Below are 14931 nucleotides of genomic sequence, written 5' to 3'. Positions count from 1 at the left end.
ACCGCAGAGTATGGACATTTTCCTGTAGCACTTGTTGTCTGTAACCACATTTCATATTCTGCATATAGTGGTGCTATTCTTTTTTTGCACTGAGTGCTTCTCCCAGAGTTACAATGTTCTTGAATTCCAAGATGAATTTTCTAACTCAAGTGGGTTTTGATGTCAGATACACCTAGAATTTTAAACCTGGTTCAGTCACTTATTACCACGATATGGATTACTTACCCCTCTGGACCATAGTTAGTACAGTGCTGTGATGACTGAGTGAAATAACGTTCTTAAAACAGGTAGCCCAGCACCTGGTACAAAATATGGATTCCCTTCCTACCTTCCTGGCTTTCTTAGATCATCACTTAACAAAGCACCAAAGATACAATAAACACTCAGTAGATCTCTCTTGTTCACCACGATGACATTGATAGGGGCAGATGAAGAGACGGGTCTGCCTGGCAGTTGTTCAGGGTGGTGCACTGTAGAGTCCTAAAACTAGTACTAAAATACCACAGCAACATGAGATGGAAAAACTATTTGTTTCAACTCTTTCCAAGGGAATACTGTATGTTGTTAGGAGGAAAAGGCACTTGGAAAGAGGGTGAAAGATACCACTTACATGTGGAATCTAAAAACATGACACAAACAAGCTTATTTACAAAACAGAAACAGACTCACAGACAGAAAACAAACTTATGGTTACCAGAGGGCAAGGGGGATGGAGGGATAAATTGGGAGTTTGGGATTTGCAGAGACTAACTGCTATATATAAAATAGGTAAACAACAAGGTACTACTGTACAGCACAGGGAACTTTATTCAATCTCTTGTAATAGCCTATAATGAAAAAGAATATGAAAAGGAATATATATGTGCATAACTGAATCACTATGCTGTACACCATAAATTAATGCAATGTTGTAAACTGACTATACTTTAAAAATATATATATATAATACATATACATATAAAGAAAGAGCATGAAAGAGACACCAGAAAAGACATGCCTGAGTAACAGCAGTTACCATGTGCAGGGTTAGAGGACTGTGATAGAAGGTACAGTGAACAAACTGGTGCATTCCCGCCACCAGTGTTCACCTACCCTGCCTTCCCCCCGTCCGCTCCCACACATGGAAGCAGGATGCTGAATCTCTAAAAATAGACAAATGTTTTTAATGTGTCAAATTATCTTATTTGCTCCCCTACCCAAGTCTGTAAATCTTAATCCAGTTCTGATGGCATTGATGAAGGTGATATGTCAGCTGTAACCCCTTTTGTACTGGGGCCCTGCATTTCCTCTCTTAGAAAAGTAAAGTCTATTTTTTTTTTAATTCTGCAAGATGTCAAAGTCATTGTACAGTGACCAAAGCACAGTCCTGCGTACTGCCCGTTATAAAAGATTTGGATTCCCTAAACTGAAGATTGCTCCTGTAATGCAACCCACTCCACGTGCAGGTGTTTCCTTCCCCTTTTCCCATGGCTCTGTGGCTCCTGGGGCTCTGACAGGCAGTGCAAGGAAATGTTGATATTCTGGCTGCTGCTATTGCTATGAGTAACAAAAATCTTTTGTTTCCAACTTGGACTTTTGTGTGGTCTGTCACCATCCATGAAACTGTGGCGGGCTGACTTGTTAGCTTGCATGAAGAGCAAAACCCCAGGCTCTTAACAGTTCTTGACAACCCGCACCAAACAGTCTGTAGCAGGATAAATGAAAGGTTTTGAGTGAGCAAAGCAGAAGCTCAGAGAAGCAGGAGTATAATTGTAATTGAGGAAGGCAGGAAAACTGTCTAAAAATGGTGGCCCAGGGCAGCCAATATAGATGAGCATGTCCTTCCTTCTGACTTTAAGATATTTCATGCCTTGTTAGACTTTCTTGATAAAGTTTTGGGTCTAACTTTTAGTATTTGAGAACTACAAATTTAGACCTGGAATATTAATGCCCCCTTTAAGTTCTAAGAGGCTAGAATCTGGACCTAGTAGCTTTGGCCATTTGTATCAAGATGACGAACTGTTTCCTGGAATGAAAAGCTTTATGAAAAGATATATATATATTTTTTTCACTCATCTTTTCTTTAAAAAACCTAGGGAACGTCATGTATTTGCAAAATATTCTTGTAGGTAATATTGAAGTTGCTCATTGTATAAATTAGAATGTTTCTGGTTGCCAGTCACAGAGCACCTAGCTCTTATTGATTTAAATAATAAATGGGATTTATTGGGTCATGCAGATGGAAGTGCAGAAGTGAGACAGGCTTCAAGGTTAGTTTATTGAGAGGCTCAATTAGGCAAACACATACCTATTTTCTTTTTTTTATGTATTAAAAAAATTTTTTTTGGTGGGGGAGGCAATTAGGTATTTATTTATTTATTTATTTATTTATTTATTTATTTATTTATTTATGTATTTATTTATTGAACGGTGCTGGGGATCAAACCCAGGACCTCATGCATGCTAAGAATGCATTCTACCGCTAAGCTATACCTTCCCCACCTAATTTCTTTTTTCTCTTGCCCGATTTATGTTTTCTACCTTGGTCCTCATAGTGTGGTATGTTCACACCTGGAACATTTACAGAATCAGGGAATCAGGTTGAGTTGGTTAAGAAATAGACTCTCAGACATAGAAAACAAACTATGGTTACCAAAGGGAAAAGGGCAGGGAGGGGTAAATTAGGAGCTGGGGATTAACAGATACACCTACTATATATATAAAATAGGTAAACAACAAGGACCTCCTGTAGAGCACAGGAACTCTATTCAGTTTCTTATAATAAACTATAATGGAAAAGAATCTGAAAAAAATATACGTATGTATAACTGAATCACTTTGCTGTACACCTGACACTAACACTGTACATCAGCTACATTTCAATACAAAATAAATTTTAAAAAAAATGTTGGGCTTCTTAGCTGAGGCCAGAGCCATATGACCCACCCCTAGATCCAGGGGTGAAGGCATCTTTCAAAGTGCAGAGGCTCTGAGGGAAGGCACGGGTGGTGTAAACAAAGATGACAGCACAGCGAGCCCTCAGGACAAGTGGAAGGGGTGCTGCTGGGAGGCGGGCTCTATCTCCTTGTATTTATTATACGTCACATGTACTCATTGCACATTATACGCACAATACGTCCTGTGAAGACCCGTGTGTACAAAGCGCAAATCTAGGTCATCCGCCACTCCTCTCACTTCCCTCCAAAGTAGAGCCTCCCTCACACACGAGGAAATCAATATTCAAGAAAGCAAGCTTTACCACTGAACAGCTGCTGTGCGCTAAACGAGTTTCTTGATCCTCACACTGTTTGTGATGAAGATTACAAGTCAGCTGAACTGGTTTTGTCCATTAAGGGCACACCTGTTTGTGTGGACTGTCTTGTACAACGTGATTTTGAAAAGACTTCAGTTGTAATGCCCCAGAGACAGCATTTCTCTTTGAAAAGAATGTTTGAGGCACTCTCATGATTTTCTGGTAGAAATGCAAATATGTACAGTCTTGGGGGGGGGTTGGCAATGTCTAATAAAACTACACATTTATTCACTTGTTGACACAGCAACCCTACTTCTAGGAATTTATCCTCAAGTCGTACCTCCAATTCCACTCCTAGGTATATACCCACGAAATCCATTTAAATAGGTTTTAAATATGGATATTTAAATAATTTTAAATATGGAGAAATTATTTTTAAATGTTATATTTAAATTTTAAATTTGGATATTTGAATATTCAAATAGGTGTTTAAATATCCATATTTTAAATATGGGTGTTTAAATATGGATATATTTTTCTTCTTTTTTTGTTTTTTTTTCTAAATATGGATACTTGGATATCCATATTGAAAATCTAAAATCCATAATCAACTCTGCTCTGTCTGTACGATCCTGGATATGCTTCTTAACTCCCCTGAGATGATAACCTTCGTTTCTTTCTCTGCGAAGTGAGGGACTTGGACTAGATGTTAGCTCCCGTTTATGGAAAGTCAACTGTGTCTCAGACACTCTGCTCATTGTTTTACATGTAGAACTTCCAACCCTTCCCTGCCAGGTATTTATCATACACTCATTTTATAGGTGAGGACTTTGAGGCTCAGAGAGGTTTAGTGAGCATACATTCCTCCAGCTAGGAAGAACTCAGGTCTGCCTGATTGTAAAACCTGCTGTCTTCCTAACACGTTGTTTCCAGACGATGCAAAAGATCTAAAGCCTCTTAAAACCTGAGATTCTGAGATTCTTTATCAAGAAGCAAGAAGATGGGAACTGACGTATCCACTTAGGCTCTGGTAACTCATACGCTTTAGGGTCCCTTTCTTATGGGAATCAAACAGCTGACTGAGTATCATGCTCGCTTACCCTAAAGTCATTTTCAGCTCAACCTCTTTTTGATGTACTTGGGCTTAGTCAGTGTACTTTTCAGTTTGTGAGCAGGTATCTGTCTGCTCCTGCAAAGCCCTGCTCTTGTTTCATTTATTTGTTTATTCCCTTTTAGCGCCATTTCTTACTCCCCAGCTCACCCCTGCATGGACAATTAATCTAATGTGTCTGTGTACCTGAGTTTGTAGGTTCCTTGCCAAATGAGTAGTTTTGTTTTGAATGTGAGTGTATTTGTAATGTACATAAGTCATTGTGCTCATTCTGTGTGCTGGCTGGTATCCTTGACTCTCAAATTCATCTCTTGATCTTTCCCTGCTGTGCTTTGTATCACAGGGCAGCGCGGAGTGGAGCTGGGTGGGGAGGTGGACTGATCTCTGCAGACTCCACTGTCAGGTTCCCTGGTTGGCTTCTGGTAGAGTTCAGCCAGTGGAAAGCACAGGAGGGAGACTGGAAGATGGAGGGAGAATCGGTATATGCTTCTCCATCTCTCTTTTCTAGGGTCTCCTACAGCAGCTGTGTCTTCTCCATAGCTCCAGTTCCCTCTCAACAACCCTGCCACGGGTCCAGCTTCTGCCAAAGGACTTCAGCCGTTGGACTGAGGTCCCATCACCTCATCCCTTTGCCCCTCCAACCTCACGGGGTGTTGCTGCCTTCCTCCTGTTGTGAATGCCTAGGCTGTTTCACCTGTGCCCTGTTTGGTCTTCCAAATATTTCATCACCTAGGTAACCAATTCCCTGTATAAAATTCCCTCTCTGTTTTAAAACGCTTAAAGTGTTTTCTGTGTTCCTGGTTAAATCTCCAGCAAATACATTTGGCTTTTCCCTTTTTTTGTGCAACACCGTATTTGGAAGTCTATCTCTGTTCTTACGTGTACGTGTGGCTCTCTGATTGCTGCACAGTAAACTGCACTGTATCCACCACATTTTTCGTAACCATCTCCGACTCCTGCTCCCACACGCAGCACCTGATGAATTCTCATGTGTGTGTTCCCTCGTGGATCTTTCGTGAGAATTTTTCTGCAATAAATACTCTAGGATGGGATGGCTGGGTCATAAAGTAAATCCATGCTTAACTTGCCAAAATTCTGTCAGATTGGTCGACAAAAGTTACTCTTTCTCCATGTCCCCAACTCTTCATGTCATCCAACCTTCCAGTTTTTGCCTTTCCCGATTTAATTTCATAATAATACTAGCATCGGAGAACAGCACTAACTAGCAATTGTTAAGCGCTTTCCTAGACGCCAGGCACTTCACATAGTTTCATCCTTTGTCCTTATCCCAGTTCCATGGGTAGGTCCCAGATGAATGAACAAAGGATCAGAGAGGTTAAGCTACTTGCCTGAGATCACATTACACCTGTATGAACCTTGAAAACATTTATGTGAAGTGAAAGAAGCCACAGAGGATTACATATTGTGTAATTCCATTTATACGAAATTTCCAGAATAGGTGAATATAGAGACAGAAAGTAGGTTATTGTTTGCCTAGGGCTGGAAGATGTGGGAGGGTTGAGAGGCTGTTGGGTACAGGATTTCCCTTTGGGGTAATGAAAATGTTCTAAAATTGATTATGAGAACGATGCACAATTTTTAAATATGCTAAAAAGCCATTTAATTACACACTATATAACATATGAGTTACATTTCAGGAAAGCTGTTAAAAAAAGTTATGAAATTGTAACTTTAGAGAAATGGGAGTTGGGAATGGAGCAGGATGACATTATCCTCTTATTTTAAAAAAATAACATTTTAATTATTTTTACACACAATTATACACACTTCAGCTCATACCAGAAGAAATTTTTATTCCTCAGAGACAGCTTTCTTACTTGAATGTCTTTTTTGGGGTCTATGGGATGGGGTTTCCAATTCCCTTCTCCTTTTTCCTTTTATTTATATTTATAGACATGTATGAATAAGAGTTGTTATAATAAAAACCTATGCTATAGGTGAGGATGGAAACAGTAGATAGAATTCTCCCATCTTTGTGAGATTGAAAAAAAAATTCAAAAGAAGTTGTAAGATAACTATCCAGACTGAATCTGAATAATCAGTTCAGCGCAGCAGCTCCCAGAATCTGGGGGCTGAGGAGCCCTTTACATTCTTGAAAATGAAGGTCCCCAAAGAGCTTTTGTTAATGTGAATCGTATCTCTTGATATTTACTGGAGTACAAATTAAATGGGGAAATTAAAAACATGTATTTATTCAATCCATTACATGTCAATGTACTTTATTAAAAAAAACTATTTTCTAAACTAAAAAATTTGTGAGAGGAGTAGCATTGTTTCACATTTTTGCAAATCTCTTTAGTGGTTGACTTAATCGAGTGACACCTAGGATCTCATTCCTGCTTCTGAATTCAGTCTGTTGTGCTGTGGACACAGGGCAAACACCGGCACAACGGAAAAGGAGGACGGCATCTTAGTACTTTCAGGAAGTGGTTTTGCTCTCTGGAAGGTCGTGGGGCTCCTCAGGGGTCTTAGATCATACTATGGAAATCGGGGGTTTAGTGTTCACTAAAATTCCTGACAGCAGTTCTTTTGACTAGATTTCACATTTCATTTTAATAGAATCATTATTTAATAATTACATTTCAAAATAGAGTGCACAGATGCACAGGTATATGTACAAAGATTAAGCACTAAAGCTGGCGCCTCAAAACTAAACATTTACTTTTGCTCCATGAAAATATGGAAACCATTTTAGCACAGAATAAACAACAAGGTGTGTATAGCACAGGGAACTATATTCAGTGGCTTATTGTAACCTGTAATGAAAAAGAATATATGTATGTATAACTGAATCACTATACTGTACACCAGAAACTAACACAACACTGTAAATCACCTAAACTTCAGTTTTAAAAAGGTTATAGATAAAACAAGTTTCTGCTGTACAGCATAGGGAACTATATTCAATATCTTATAGCAATTTATGGTGAAAAAGAATATGAAAACGAATATATGTATGTTCCTATGTGACTGAAGTATTGTGCTGTACACCAGAAATTGACACAACATTGTAAACTGACTATAGTTCAATAAAAATATTTTTAAAATAAAACTAAAAATTAAAAGGCTAAAAAATTATTTTAAAAAAAGAAGAGAAAATATGGAAACCATTCTAATCAGGGAGGAGGAATGGCTAGCAGAAAAAGAAAATCCCTCTCGATGACCTGGTGGCTTGCAGTCAACAACGCCATGTGCAGAGCACGCTGCACTGCTCCTCGACTTTGGGTACACTCTCTGGTAGAAGCCCAGAATGAGGCTAGAATGTGTTACCAGTGGTTTTCAGTCCTACTGGGAGAGGCTGAAAGTACATCAGGAGAGAAGCAGGTTTCAGCCCAGGCCAGTTCAGATGTTAGTAATACAGGAGCAAGAATAGCAGTCATGCTCATCCCAGTAATTCTTGGGACACAGCAACAGGGTCTAAATGAATCCATATTGTTGTACCATGTGACATGGCCACGTGCAGACCCTGGGCACTAAACAAAGTGAACTTTAAACACAGGAGTATGGAAAATGATCTTATAAAGTCACTGAGTTTCAGGTATATAAAATTCATGATATGAATGAGGAAATAAGGGGGTACACTTTGCTCCCAAAACTCACATATATTAAAAGAGAGAGGAGAGGGGAAGGTATAGCTCAGTGGTAGAGTGTGTGCTTAGCATGCATGAGGTCCTGGGTTCAATCCCCAGTACTGCCATCTATCAATAAATCAATAAACCTAATTACCTCCCTCTCCTCCCAAAATTAATAAATTAATTAAAAGACAAAAATTAGTGAGGACATAAGAGATTTAACCTATCTTCACAAAAGTCCTTATTCAACAAAATTAAAGACTACACATGGAACATTTTGAAAAGTGGACAAATTATGTCAGAAATTAACCTTAATAAATGCCGGAAATTTACTACCATACATACCATGTTCTCTGATTACAGTTCAATTTAAAAAGAGAGAAAGCGCAAGCGAGAACTTGCACTTTCTGTCCAAAACTCATACACCTATTGGAGAAACACACATTTTAGGAGGGAAATGGTGGGAAGCATTTGAAAAAGCAGGAATGGGAAGGTGGTGTACAGGAGGTTTGTTGTAGGGAGAGCAGACCTCAGTCCACCAGACCATGCAGAGAAAATGAGTCATGCTTTTCCAAAATGAGATGTAAAGCCAACACAAGAAACATAAGGATTGAATTGTCTGTTCATTGACGAAAGTCTCATACTGTTGAAAGCAGAGCATCTGATACGCCCTTAACTTCCTAGGTTGGAAATTAAACTGTTCAAATTTAAATGTTATGAGACAAGAACTGCTGTAGTGAGCTTAGTCCTGACCACGTGGGAAGGCGGCAGTGGGAAATGATCTTGTTATCTTAGAGGAAACATGGGGTCCAGTCCGATATGTCCTAAACCTAAGAATAGTAGAATTTCGGAGGAGGAATAAAAAGATACAACCCTGTGGGTGGACAATTTAAAAGAGAACAAGGGCAAAGGAAGACATCTCTAAAAATAAGCTCCTTCTATCATGCAATTGTCCTAGACATACTCTATTTTTATTAAACCAAGCATTTAGTAGTTGGTGAATAAAATAGAGAAATAACAGCTGACTGATAAAACAGACACACTCCTGTCAATTCTTTATTCCTGGAAGGCTGAAAAGAGCTCCATCAATACCCATAGACCTAACAATTTCCGCTTAAGAGTCCGTCCTCAGAAATCCCAGCCCAGGCACGTGAATCTGTGCAAGGCTAGGTATGAGAGCTTTCTTTGTAACAGAGGCAAAGTAAAATAATACAAGTGTGGGTAAACAGGTGGTTAGTTTAATAAATTATTAAGAGTCCGTCTTTAGTGGAAGGTAGTTCTGTAAGTGGATGTGAAAGAGAAATGAAGACAATACTGTTCAGTTGAAAAGCAAAAGGTGGGTGGAGAGGAGGGCATAGCTGAGTGGTAGAGCGTGTGCTTTGCGTGCACAAAGTCCTGGGTTCAATCCCCAGTACCTCCATTAAAATCAATCAATAAAAATAAATATATAAACTGAATTACCTCCCCCCACCCCCACCAAAAAAAAAGAGTATAGCGGAAGTGACGCTGTACCAGCCTATGAGAGGATGGCAGCTTCCACTCCCCACCGGCCCACCTCCAAAGAAATTCGAGGCGGAGCACCGAGTGAGCTGTGAAGCTGAGGCAGCTCGTAGCCACAGAGGGAGAGCCTGGGAGGGGCGAAAGGAGGGGAGGGAGCCGCGGTGCCTGCGGAAGAACCCAGAGCCACGGAAGGCAGAGAGATGGGAAGAACGTGGGTCCTGAGTGACATCATGAACCACTGGAATTAGCTCACCTGAATCCAGATGTCAAATTTCTGTTACATAAACCAAGCCAAGTTAAGTTTGCTTTGCTTTTATTTGTAAGAAAAATAAATAAATAAATAAAACAAACAAAAAAACTTAACACACACACACCACATTGTCCACGCCCTTGTCTCATAATTTTTTTCTTTTTTCTTTTTTTGAAGTATAGTCAGTTTACAATGTTGCATCAATTTCTGATGTACAGCATAATAGTTCAGTCATACATGAAGATACACATATTCCTTTTCATATTCTTTTTCATTGTAAGTTACTACAAAGTATTGAATAAAATCCCCTGTGCGATACAGTAGAAACTTGTTTATCCACGCCTTTTTCATTTGGCTGATATATTTTAGCCTGACCTGGTTAGAAGAAGAGAAAGGCATTTCAGGTGCCTCAAGGCACTCCAAGCCTTTCGCTTGCACGTTCAGCTGCATAATGGTAGGTCTCTACCTGAACGGCAGGAGCAGTGATTTCTTTGAAACCCACGACCAGGCCCACCTCTGGGAATCTGAATCCTACTGTTCTATTAGTTCACTCTGCACTACTTTTCAGTTATTGCTTAGAGAGCATCCATGAAAATGTGTGGGAACCCAGGTTTGAAAATGTACGTGTAACTTTTTGGATCAGCTCTGGCTTCTAAAGTTCTTGGAAATCGCCACTCCTATCTGTACAACTAGAAAAAATGCTGAATAAGTTGCAAGTCAATAACTTCTCCTGGACTCAGAAAGAACTAACACATCAGAGTTAGTCACTCTGAAATCTGGAGAAACGGGTGCAGTCAGAGCCCCAGCTGAGATCTGCTTACCTGGAGCAGAAGCTGCCAGAACCAGGAACGGGCAGGAACACTGACACGGCGTTTTTGATGAAGTGCTGGAGGTCGGGGGTGGACTAGTTTGAGAACAAGAAACCACTAGAGAGAGGGTATAGCTCAGTGGTAGAGTATGTGCTTAGCATGCATGAGGTCCCTGGGTTCAATCCCCAGTACCGCCATTAAAATAAGTAAATAAAACAAAGTTAATAAACCTAATTAGCACCCTCCCCCAAAAAAGTGGGGGAAAAAAAGAAACTCCAGGGGGCTGTAGTCTTAGGGGACCCCTACACTTTTTTTGGGTTTCGCCTACAGGAATCCCACTAGGTTCTCATACTGAAAACAAAGAAAGATCCCTTCGCATCTCCAGCAGGGGGAGGGGAAAAGCAACCACTGTGAAACAGCATTCTCCACTACGAAGGCTGACCCTCCGGAGTAACAGGCTTTACCAGAGCCGTATCCAGCCTTGGGAAGGGGCCTTTCCCATTTCCAGGCTCCAAGCTCTGCCAGCCTTCCTGTCTCACAAAGTAGTGGGAAGCCAAAAAAGATGTACCAACATAGGTTTGCTAAAAGGCTAATATTTAATCCTAAGTCTATAGAAATCTCCCCCTTTCCTGACATCCTACCACCATGTATGTCAATAGGCTTCAGTACAAGCTGCGAGTAACGCACCTTAAGAAGGAGTCTCCAAGGAAACCCGAAGCCACCAGGGGAGACAAAATTAAAGGCACTAGAGGAAACTGAGGATTCAGTCATATACGACCATGGCAAACACTAAACACAGCGAATCCTTAGCCAGATCAACATAAAACCTCAGGCTACAGGCCTATTAACCATAGTTCCTATTACCCACTATGTCATGTGTAGCTTTCACTAAAAAAGCACAAGGCATACTAAAAGACAAGGAAAAAACCCTTCAAGGTTGGAAGACCCCAGGAAGGAATGTAGACTATGACAAAAGACCCTAACCGAATTACAAAGGTATAAAACATCCTCACTGAAGGGAATGGGGGAAAGGGGCTGACCATAGTAACTTTGGAAATGTCTGTTAAGACTAAAGGCAAAGGGAATTGCACTTAAGTACTACAGGCTTGTTGATAAAGTCATTTCCCACTGGGGCATGGGGTGTGGTGTGTATACTAGAATTGAACAGTTAAGTAAATGGATGGCAGGTGGTGGGTGGCAGCCAGGTTTCTTACTGTGGGAGTGATGGATGTGGTAATGCATGGGAACTGGAGACATCAGTAAGAACTCATGTTTAGCTTAATGTAGATACAGATGGTGACATGCAGAAATCCATAGAGAGGGGGCAGGGTGTAGGTCAAATGGTAGAGCTCATGCTTAGCATGCATGATAGTAAACATGAGATCCTGGGTTCAATCCCCAGTACCTCCTCCAAAAATAAATGAATGAATGAATGAATGAATGAATAAATAAATAAGCCTAATTACCTCCTCCCAACAACAACAAAAAATCAAAAAAAAAAAAAAAAAAAAGAGAGAGAGAGGCAGAGAGACAATGGGATTAGTACACTCACACATGAGGATCTGAAAGAAATGACTCTATAGTAGCAATGATCACACATATCTTGGTTTGTGAATACCATTCTCCTGTAAAAGGAGCCAGGGTTCCTTGGAGGAATGGCTGATTCTGGGACTTGTTAAAATGGTCACACTGCCCAAGGCAATCTACAGATTTAATGCAATCCCTATCAAATTACCCAGGACATATTTCACAGAACTAGAACAAATCATAAAAAAAAATTTATATGGAACCACAAAAGACTTAGAATTGCCAAAGCATTACTGAAGAAAAAGAAAGAGGCTGGAGGAATAACTCTCCCAGACTTCAGACAATACTATAGAGCCACAGTCATCAAGACAGCATGGTATTGGTACAAAAACAGACATGTGGACCAGTGGAACAGAATAAAGAGCCCAGAAATGAACCCACAAACTTTTGGTCAACTCATCTTTGACAAAGGAGGCAAGAATATACAATGGAATAAAGACAGTCTCTTCAGCAAATGGTGTTGGGAAAACTGGACAGCAGCATGTAAAACAATGAAGCTAGAACACTCCCTTACACCATACACAAAAATCAAGTCAAGATGGATCAAAGACTTAAACATAAGACAAGGTACAATAAACCTCCTAGAAGAAAATATAGGCAAAACATTATCTCATATACATCTCAAAAATGTTCTCCTAGAACAGTCTACTCAAGCAATAGAAATAAAAGCAAGAATAAACAAATGGGACCTAATGAAACTTACAAGCTTCTGCACAGCAAAGGAAACCATAAGTAAAACAAAACGACAACCTACGGAATGGGAGAGAATTTTTGCAAATGATTAAACCGACAAAGGCTTGATCTCCAGAATATATAAGCAGCTCATATGACATAATAAGAAAAAAACAAACAACTGAATCCAAAAATGGGCAGAAGACCTAAACAAGCAATTCTCCAAGGAAGAAATACAAATGATCAATAGGCACATGGAAAAAATGCTCAATATCACTAATTATCAGAGAAAAGCAAGTCAAAACTACGATGAGGTATCACCTCACATCAGTCAGAATGGCCATCATTCAAAAGTCCACAAATGACAAATGCTGGAGAGGTTGTGGAGAAAAGGGAACCCCTACACTGCTGGTGGGAATGCAGTTTGGTGCAGCCACTGTGGAAAACAGTCTGGAGATTCCTCAAAAGACTAGGAATAGACTTACCATATGACCCAGGAATTCCGCTCCTGGGCATATATCCAGAAGGAACCCTACTTCAAAATGACACCTGCACCCCAATGTTCATAGCAACACTATTTACAATAGCCAAGACATGGAAACAGCCTAAATGTCCATCAACAGATGACTGGATAAAGAAGATGTGTATATTTATACAATGGAATACTTCTCAGCCATAAAAAACAACAACATAATGCCATTTGCAGCAACATGGATGTCCCTGGAGAATGTCATTCTAAGTGAAGTAAGCCAGAAAGAGAAGGAAAAAAAGAACATAAATACAAAACAGAAACAGACTCATAGACATAGAACACAAACTTGTGGTTGCCCGGGGGTGGAGGGTGGGAAGGGACAGACTGGGATTTCAAAATTTGTAGACACTGACAGACATATGCAGAATAGATAAACAAGATTATACTGTATAGCACAGGGAAATATATACAAGATCTTGTGGTAGCTCACAGCAAAAAAAAAAAAAAAAAAAAAGTGACAATGAATGTATGTATGTTCATGTGTAACTTAAAAATTGTGCTCTACACTGGAATTTGACACAACATTGTAAAATGACTATAACTCAATAAAAAAATGTTAAAAAAAAAAGTCCAATTACCTCCCCTCAACAATAACAAAAAAAATTAAAAAAAAAAAAAAGAAAGAGAGAGAGGGGGGCAGAGAGACAGTGGCATTAGTATACTCACATATGAGGATCCAAAAGAAATGACACTATAGTAGCAATGATCACACATATCTTGGTTTGTGAATCCCATTCTTCTGTAAAAGGAGCCAGGGTTCCGTGGAGAAATGGCTGATTCTGGGACTAGAGCAGGAAACATACAAAATGAGCCTGGAGTGCTCTCTTCCTCGGTGCTACCTACAGAGGTGGCAGCCATCTCCTAGTCGGCATCATGGCCGCCCTCAGACCCCCTGGTGAAACCCAAGATCATCAAAAAGAGGACCAAGAAGTTCATCCGGCACCAGTCAGGATGATATGTCAAAATTAAGTGGAACTGGTGGAAACCCAGAGGCATTGACAATAGGGCACGCTGGAGGTTCAAGGGCCAGATCCTGACGCCCAGCATCGGCTACGGGAGCAACAAGAAAACAAAGCACGTGCTGCCCAGCGGCTTCCGCAAGTTCCTGGTCCACAGCGTCAAGGATCTCGAAGTGCTGCTGATGTGCAACAAAATTACTGTGCTGAGATTGCTCACGTCTCCTCCAAGAACCGCAAAGCCACTGTGGAGGGAGCAGCCCAGCTGGCCATCAGAGTCACCAGTCCCAATGCAGGCTGCGCAGCGAAGAAAACGCATAGACAGCTCGTGCACATTGTATTTGTGTTAAAACCATGAAACTCAAAAAAAACAAAAACAGCCTGGAGCATATTGTTCTGCTAAAAGTAAGGTAGTCCCCCCACCCCAAAAAAAAAGAAAGAAAGAAAGAAAGAAAAAAAGAAAATCCTCACATTGATGGAGGTGTGTCAAAGGTGCACCAGAGCCAACTAAAAGAACTCCCAGTGGCCAAAACTGGAACGATTTGAACAATAACATAAATAAGTAGTACTGGATTATAACCACAAGTATAAAATAAATATCCATGATCCCATAGTGATATAAAATGATTGAATCAATTAATCATTGGGGAAGAAGAAACAAATCTCCAAATAATGCACACAGCTGCTTG

The 14931-nt window shown here is 40.1% G+C and overlaps 1 non-coding gene and 1 pseudogene across 1 annotated transcript; both read left to right on the top strand.

Annotated features, from left to right (window-relative positions):
• Positions 1–9284: 9284 nt before the first annotated feature.
• TRNAA-UGC lies at positions 9285–9356 on the top strand. The gene has a single exon. It is a non-coding gene; the product is annotated as a tRNA-Ala (tRNA).
• A 106-nt stretch (positions 9357–9462) lies between these two features.
• Positions 9463–14898, top strand: LOC102506950 (annotated as a pseudogene).
• Positions 14899–14931: the final 33 nt, after the last annotated feature.

The sequence above is a fragment of the Camelus ferus genome, chromosome 7 (genome assembly GCF_009834535.1).
Source record: "Camelus ferus isolate YT-003-E chromosome 7, BCGSAC_Cfer_1.0, whole genome shotgun sequence".
Lineage (NCBI taxonomy): Eukaryota > Metazoa > Chordata > Mammalia > Artiodactyla > Camelidae > Camelus > Camelus ferus.
This window is presented reverse-complemented; position numbering and strand designations above follow the sequence as displayed.